General features: G+C 34.4%; 1 long non-coding RNA gene across 1 annotated transcript; it reads left to right on the plus strand.

The window, feature by feature from the left end:
- The first annotated feature begins 8,166 nt into the window (after positions 1–8,166).
- Positions 8,167–8,658, plus strand: LOC149551683 (uncharacterized). The gene is made up of 3 exons (XR_016353324.1): positions 8,167–8,281; positions 8,386–8,443; positions 8,615–8,658. It is a non-coding gene; the product is annotated as an uncharacterized LOC149551683 (long non-coding RNA).
- Positions 8,659–8,894: the final 236 nt, after the last annotated feature.

Consider the following 8,894-nt stretch of genomic DNA (forward strand, 5'->3'; position numbering starts at 1 on the left):
TGCACTTACAGCTGACATTTGACACTTGGAGTTGATATGCACGTTTACATGAAATGCTGAAGTAAGATGCATATCAAATATATTGTCTTGAATATTTCATGCCAAATTATGGGCTCTCTTGTTAAATGAGCATACATAGTTTAAATGGTATACTCTTACAAACTATTAGCTCTTTTGTTGCTCGCTTACCCAATTTCCCTATAGCTACGAGCAAAAATTAACAATAAATATTTGACATATTATTGGTGTTGATCTTCTTAAGTTGGGCACTGATTTCAACCCATTTTGATTGATTTGTACAGATTCTTATAACCAGTTCCATATATTTAATTACATTTAGACACTATCTTTTAATGCTTTATTTCAGTGTGCTACATATTCTATTTCATATTTGTGATATATGATGAAAGTATTATAACATATGGAGGAACAGTCCATGAGTGGCGTGGCCAATTGAAATGGTTTTAGTTTCAATTTTACACCATTTGATACAAATAATCAGTATACCAATCCACCCCTAGGTTCATTCCATTTGTAGTAAAATCTTCATTACATAGAAAATGTTCACAAAATCTATGTCAATGCTCACACATCTTCTTGGACTTACGCAAATCTATGTCAATCCTCACACATTTTCTTGGACTTACGCAGGAACTATGCTACCCTACAGCTCTTGTTAAATATTTTATCAACTTGAATTTTCTATTAAAGGCTCTCATGCTGAATTGAAAGCTAGGTAAAGAAAAAGATATTATACACTATTTTGTTGGTACCCTGTGCAACACAACAAACTTGTTCTTACTATAAGAAAATTTTCTTTTCTTTTGTTACATTGGAGATCTTCTGCTTGCACGGAGGTCTCTCCCCATCATTGGAAACACTTGATAACATTTGAGCTTTGGATCGCATACAAGAAGTGCATCTATACACATAAGTATAAAATTCTTCTTTTCCCGCAACACATATAACAACAATTTTAAGTGCTTGCAAGGTATATACTTATGAATAAATATTACATCCTGATTTAAATGTATGAAAACAATTTTCATTCCTTTTAAGCTTCATTCATCTCGAGGTGCAATTCACAAACTCAAGAATAGTGGCTTTTGTTCTTCAGGATACCTTTAGGGGAAGAGTATGTGAATTCCCCCTCGTGTTTGGAGTCCAGTTTAGAGGAGATGGCTATTTACACTGCTAAGGTTTGTTGAATCTAATTCTGAATAACATTGCTTGCTATTGTTGAATCTAATCTAATGTATATTTTAACTAGACTTGTAGCTTATATGTTTTGAAATTTTTGTTAGGCCTTGTAGTTTGTATAATTTGATTGCTGGAGAGCTTCTATAGCTAAGCAAGAAGGCCGTTGCACGAGTTATAGCCGTGCGCTCGGGTATGAAAATTGTTTTTTTTAAATTCTAATGTATATTTTAACTAGACTTTTAGCTTATATCTTTTGAAATTTCTTTTAGTGGCTTAATGTTGTAAGGTCTCTTGAAATAAGACCTTCAGGCGGTTGGTCAAAGTTTGACAAATAATCTTAGGAATAAAGTCAAAGAAAGTATTTTTAAAATATTAAAGTATTTAGCTAGGTCTAAGAAGATTTGTGTACTTTTGACAGTTTTGCTTAGTTTTTGAAAGTTGTAGACCGAAGTTTTCATAGCCCGATTTTTGCTTCCTGCAAAGAACGATCATGTCAGATAATATAAGTGAAGAACAAAACAGGGAGACAATCGCTAGATTGTGGTCTAACTTGAAAAGAAAAGGTGATGGAAAATGTTATTGTCCTTGCAATATTTGTAAGGGCTTAAACCGTAGAAGACTGCTAATCAAAACAATTAAGAGACATTGTAGGGAGAATGGTCACATTGAAGGGGGGCATGACTATCATCCACTGGTAAGTCATTCATTATATCATTTTAACAATTTATATACATATGAAATCACTTGATGATGAGTTAATGATCATGGTTTATTTATGTTAATCAATTTTATATAGGTTGATCTTCCCAGGGAAGTACATGATATGAACCACAACAATCCGAAGAATATGGTTTTCGAAGTGGAGGAACATGGAGGTGCAAATATCCAAGGTGAAGATAATGATCCCATGGAAGATGACAATCATGCGCCAGAAAACACAATTGAAGAGGATGGTATAAATACATTGATCCATGACACATCTAGTCCAAGCGTATATGATCATGATGATGATGATAGCCTCGATGTACCTCTACTTCAGAAGGCATACGAGCCCCTATACAAAGACTCCCAAACAACTCTTCTCTCTGCTGTATTGTTGTTGTTGAACTTGAAGGTTATGAATGGTTTATCCAACATAACAATGTCACGTATGTTAAGGTATGTCATATATGTCTTTATAGTTAACAAAGGGTGAATAATGTACCACTAATATTGTTTATATTAAAAACTTATATTTTTTGTTGTAGATTGAAAGGCGAGTTTCTATTACCATCATCAAAAATTCTACCTCGCTCATATCGAGAATTAATTGCTATTATGAAAGATATTGGAATGGAGTATGAAGCAATACATGCTTGTCCCAATGATCATATTATATATTATAAAGAACATGAATTTGCAACACAATGCCCTGTATGTCATACGAGTAGATATCGAACAGATCGACTAACAAAAAAGGTGCCTCAAAAGGTTCTTCGTTACATCCCCATTATTCCATGGATGCGACAATTATTCAGGTGTAGTAGCTTGGCTCAATTTATGGATTATCATGCACGCAATAGAAGTCAAGATGACATTATTCGAATCCTTGTAGATGGTTCGACATTTATGCACATAGAGGAAAAGTGGCAACACTTCAAAGAAGAACCTCGTAATCTCAGGCTTTCATTGGCAGCGGACGGTGTCAATCCATTTGGAGAGATGAGATCTGTTTACTCAGTGTGGCCTATTTTTGTTATCAACAATAACATTCCTCTGTGGATGTCAATAAAGAGGGAGCACATTATGTTGGCAATGATTGTTCCAGGTATCTTATCATTTGATAGTTATTAATTTACACATACTTACAAATCTTGCAGTAAAACAGTCACAATAACTATGTAATGTTACTGTTCATTCAAGTAGGTAAATATCAAGTAAAAGATATGAATGTATATATTGAGCCTCTTATCGATGAGTTGGTGGAGTTATGGAACAATGTCACTATGTATGACGTGTCTAGACCAATACGACAAAGACAATTTCAATTCCATGCAATACTTGCATGGACAATACATGATGCCCCAAGGCTAACACATTTTTGTGGTATGTTATAGTGAATTCAAGTTGCACACAATAATTCTAATTATAAAAATCAACATATTTAATAATCCAATTACATCATTATCTTGTAGGTCTTCAAACAAAGGGAAAATTTGCATGTCCAGTTTGTGGTCCAAAGATGAAATCTCGTCATTCAAAAAGTTTAGGAAAGCGGGTGTTTGATGAGTGTAGACACTTCCTCCATAGGAATCATAAGTATCGAAGTACGAAAAAACATCTTTTCAATGGGAAAGAAGCGACTACATCAAAGCCACGAAGAATGACACCTCGCCTATGGAAGTTGGAATATAATAGAATTAATCGTCGAGGTAATGCCGTTCCACCTAATGGTTTATGTTTGTAATTTATATATTTCTATTGTGATTTTTGTTGACTAATTGTGTAATTGATGATCATGAAGGTCGTCAAGGCAATACTAACAACCTTCCAAAGGGACTAAAAAGCTATCCCAGACAATTTAGTAGGTTGCCCTACTACGAGCACTTACAAATTGTGCATTTGTTTGATACTATGCATATTGGAAAGAATATAATAGAGACATTGTGGAAAATATTGGATGGAAGGCGTGACAAAGAAAAAATTGTCAAAATTTGTAATGACATACATGAATCCAATCATGCATTGAAAAATTTCATTCACTCAAATAGAAACAGAGATCAGATTAATATAAGTGCCCTTCCATGGTTATTAATGGAGCAGCAAAGTGATGCAATAAAAGAAGTCATACGAAAAATTTGATTTCCCACAAGATTTGCTGTGAACATAAACAATCTCATATAAAAAAAAAGTGAATTTGGGCCAGGGCTCAAAATGCATGATTGGCATACTTTCATCAAGGTAAGTTATGTTCTTCTGTATTTACAATATATTCATAAACTATGTGAATTGTTCGTTATGTTATGTTAGAAAACAATGAAATGATTGGTTTATAATTACTGCAGTACGTGCTTCCTCTATCTCTCCCAGAGCACTTCAACAATAACATCAAACAAGTGATATACGATCTTGGAAAATATATGAGGTAAGCAGTAATATCTGTTCAATTTTTTGTATATATTTATTATATTAGTGATTGTTTTTCTTGCTATGTAATCTATTGTATATTATTTTGTAAAGTCTCATATCTATATATTTTTTGTGACTTGAATCTCTTAATGTAGGTGGTTGTCATCTAAAGAAATCCATAAAGAAGATATAAACTATTGGAAGAGAAGAATTTCTCATTTACTGTGTGAAATGCAAAAGTGTCTACCTCCAACTTTTTTCAATGCACAGGAACACTACCTCATACACCTAGTTGAGGAGATTGAATTGTGTGGACCTGTACACACTAGGTCAATGTGGATGGTTGAGAGGCATTTGAAATCTTTGAAGGCTTTGGTTTGAAAAAGAGCACATCCTGAGGGTTCTATGGTAGAGGGATATATGGTATACTAGACTATGGTGTACATTACTGAATATCTTCCTAAGTTTGCATCAAATATCCATGTAGATCGCATTTGGGATCACGAGCCTTTTAAAAAATTAGAAGGGGAGTACTTGATATGGAAAGGTACATGGAGGAAAGTGAGAGGTAATAAATTATAAGATGTTATTTTAATAAATTATTTCTTAATCTTCAAAATAAATCGGTTGTAAGTTGTCTATTTTTTTTTTGTACAGGTGCTCGAGAGTGGGATGCACTACATTTGTATATTGCAAACAATCTTGATTGGATGACGGTATGGATTGAACGATATCAACATTCTGGTCGCACATTAACATGGGAAGGTGTATCTTCATTGGTTAAAGAAGCTCATCATAATGGAGATTCCAATGTTATGCAAAGGGAAATAGATTTAGCACGTGGTTCAAGAGATTTTTAGGTATGTACAAATTTATTAATCACCCATATGTTTATCAACTCACGATACAATAATTTTGATATGTTTCACATATTATTGCAGGTTAAACACCACAAGGCTATGTTCTGTAATGGTCAAAAATTTCACGTCAAAGTGTTGGATGACACGAAGAAAACTTGTGATTCAGGAATAACTGCAATCTTTCAAGTGACTAATATTTCATCTAGAAATGACTTACATCCTCAAGAGTTTGAAAATCGATACTATGGCATTTTGGATGAGATAATTGAGTGTGACTTTAGTTCCTTCAAATTAGTACTCTTCATTGTCAAATTGTACAAGCTACGACTTAATCCAAATGATCCTAATAGAACTGTTATTGAACATGATAATGGATTTACAATGGTTAATACAAGGTCGTTTGAGCCAGTTGGGGATGAGCCTTATGTTCTTCCAAGCCAATGTGAGCAGGTATTTTACTCAGAGGTTCCACATAAACCGGGTTGGTCATTTTTTGTTAGACATGAACTGAGAGGAAGGCCAATAAAGTATAATGCGATGGAAGAAGAAGATACCGAAGAAGTAGAAGATGATGTAGATGGTGATCACGATCGACAATTATTGGATGATGTTCCTGACAAAAATTTTCATGAAGAAGAAGAAGAAGATGATGACGATGATGCTGCTACTGATGATGATGATGAAGATGATGTTGATGTTGGTGATGATGTTGATGATGACGATGACGATGACAACAATGACGACGACGATGGCGAGGAGGATGACGATGATGACGACGATGATGATGATGAGGACGATGATGATGATGATGACGACGACGACGAGGATGATGATGATGGAATTTAGAGGTATGCCATCAATCCTTAATCTATTTAATATTCATTTCTTGATAGAAATATATTTGTCTTATATATATGGTTACATAGTTTATTCATTATCTATTTAAAAGCTACAAGTTTCAACTACAAATAGAATACTGCTAATCTAAATTAACTATTAATCTAAATTAATTAAATAAAACTATTTAAAACACATATTGATGCGTGAATGTATTGAGCCTTATTTTCTTTCAGGTCAAAAGCATTTGTAAGTGTTTAGTTTAGAAAAGGGAATTCATTAAATATCTATAAAAGGGAGTTGTACCTAGAATAAAATTCATAGGGAAAACATAATATAAGTGCTTACCCAATTTGTTGGTTAATAATTCAAGTATCTCTAACATTTCATTTTAGAATAGGAATAACATTGTATCAGTATGTTGATTTACAGACTAAAAATAGAAAACTTATTTCAGTACATGTATTTGGATCTATGGGATTTACACGGTAAGTAAAAAGAAACTAGTAATCCATTTTAAAATTATTATAATGGGTTTTGGAAAAAATTACAGTTATCTTAATTAATATAAAATATCTAACTAAATTTCAAAATGTTATGCAAGTGGCTTTAGTCTAGGTGTTTCCTCCACCTCCACACACATCAAACAACTTCAAATAGCATGTCCCCAAGGTGACTAAGCCCTCAACTCATCAGCTGATACAAAAACCCAGTTTTAGCCCTTCATTAGGCCTACTTCCCTAGTAGGCTTATAATGTGAGCCTGATTTAAGTGTTTTATTGTGTACCTTTTAATTTTTTTAATTTTTATGTGATGCTAATGATGGATTTGATTATGATTATGATGTGATTATGCTCACGATAATTGAATTACATTTGCAGGAAATTGAACACCTTTCAGGAGCATCCCGCACAGTCTCATGGATCGACAGGTATAAGTCAATACTCCTTATAGACAGTCTATTTAATACACTTATCAATAGTAAGATTGATGTCTTCTAAGATCTCTCCCATTTGCAGGTACTAGCAAATAGGTATTTGTCAGAAGTGTCTTCCTCGAGTGAGGGAAATATAGGAATAGAAGAGGAAAGTGAGACATGCAGTTTATCTAGAACAGGGAGATTAACTAGAGGTCAAAGGACTAGAAGCAAATTCAATAAACGCATGAAATTTTTCCTTGCTCAAGGGGGGTCATGTTCTTATGATGATGAGAAGGAAGGCGACATCGAGGTGCCCTTGAGGTACCAACATCTACAGAAACATTGGGTACCCAAGGAACTTCCTCCAATAAACACTGATTTTTGTGTTAACGAGAGGATATATCGCATAACACCATCATCACTACATGGTTTGGGCCTATTTTCTATGGACGGCATAAAGGTGTCTTACAAAAAAGTTTCTGAATTGATGGAGTATGTTGGACCATGTTACGATTACAAAAGTTGGATGCATATTGTTAAATATAAAAAAAGTATGCGTAGGTATGCCCTCTCGGCAAATTATATACAACAACAAGACAATAATCAAAGTAAAAGTGTGGCTATATACATTGATGGAAGGCCAAAAGCAACAGGGAATATTACGGGTTTTATAAATAGTACACGACCTGGGTCAACTATAAAGCAACCCAATTGCATATTTGAGGTGCGCGAGGGAAATCGTGTATTCATCTGTGCGATAAAATCAATACGTGTAGGGCAAGAGCTTCTTATTGATTACAATTTGAACCGCATAGATACAAACGAGGCTACTATCATGGGGGTGGTACATACTATTAAACCAACTTCTAATCAATGACTCCAACATACCATTTAGTCAATAAATTTTTGGCTAACATTTTTATACGTCATCTTTGACACAGGGGCACAATATGGAGCAACCGCCCAGAGGGAATGCTGACGATGCTCCCGGCTCATCTACACATGAGCAGGTAAAACTCATTTGTAATTGTGCAAACTAGATAGAAGCAAAATGTTATTTTTTTAATGTTGTTTTCTTTATTGTTTTGGAGTAATTTTGATAATACTAATACTATTGTTGTCACAGAGGGCTAGTGGTTGGAGGGGGGGAAAGGAACCCGCAGTCCCTCAGCAGGCCCCTCCTGAGGAGGACCCTTTCTATATCGATTTAGCAGAGCCCGATGACCCGATCGGTTCGATTAAAATTAATTTAAAGAAAATTAGCAAAGAAATTCTATGTTTGGCAACCATAAAGCCTATGACTCAACAAATAAAAGACAGGGCATCTGAATTGTTGCACACCTCTGAGTCCTTAAAAGTAAGTATTAATGAAATTTTTAATTATAAAAAGAGTTCAATAATGGTTTTTATGTTATGCTCTTTTATGGCATCAATTAAAATATGGGTGCGTTGTCTTTATAGAGTTTTTTGCTTGATTTCGAGCCCCGTTCCCATGATGAGGGTGCTGTAGGTGGTTCAGGTAGATCGCATGTTCCATTCCCCACTTCTGTTTTCCACTGAATATATATAGGAATGATCATAATCATTGACAATACATGCTCGAACACTTTTTTTTAATGCTCTAACAATCTTGTCCATGCTAGTCCACGCGTTCTATATTTATGCATGCTCTAACAATTTTATTCTTCAGCTTCACATCAATTGAATCCTATGATGACGCCACCTCCATCCTGGACAACCACAAATCTCTTTCTGACTGCTGAGTTAGCAACACGTAGCTTACATGCATCGATTGTTGCACCATCTGCTGGTACACAAATCCCTCTTTTTCTCTCTTATGATAGCAACAAACAGTTTCTTTTTTACAACTTTATAACATCAATTATCATTTGTTCTTTTATACTTTGATCGTGACAAAGACTTATGAAACTTATGAAACTTTTTGCAATAGGACCTGCAACATCATTTCC

This window comes from Cupressus sempervirens, chromosome 6 (genome assembly GCF_028749045.1).
Source record: "Cupressus sempervirens isolate cs-2001-9-10 chromosome 6, ASM2874904v1, whole genome shotgun sequence".
Taxonomy (NCBI): Eukaryota; Viridiplantae; Streptophyta; class Pinopsida; order Cupressales; family Cupressaceae; genus Cupressus; species Cupressus sempervirens.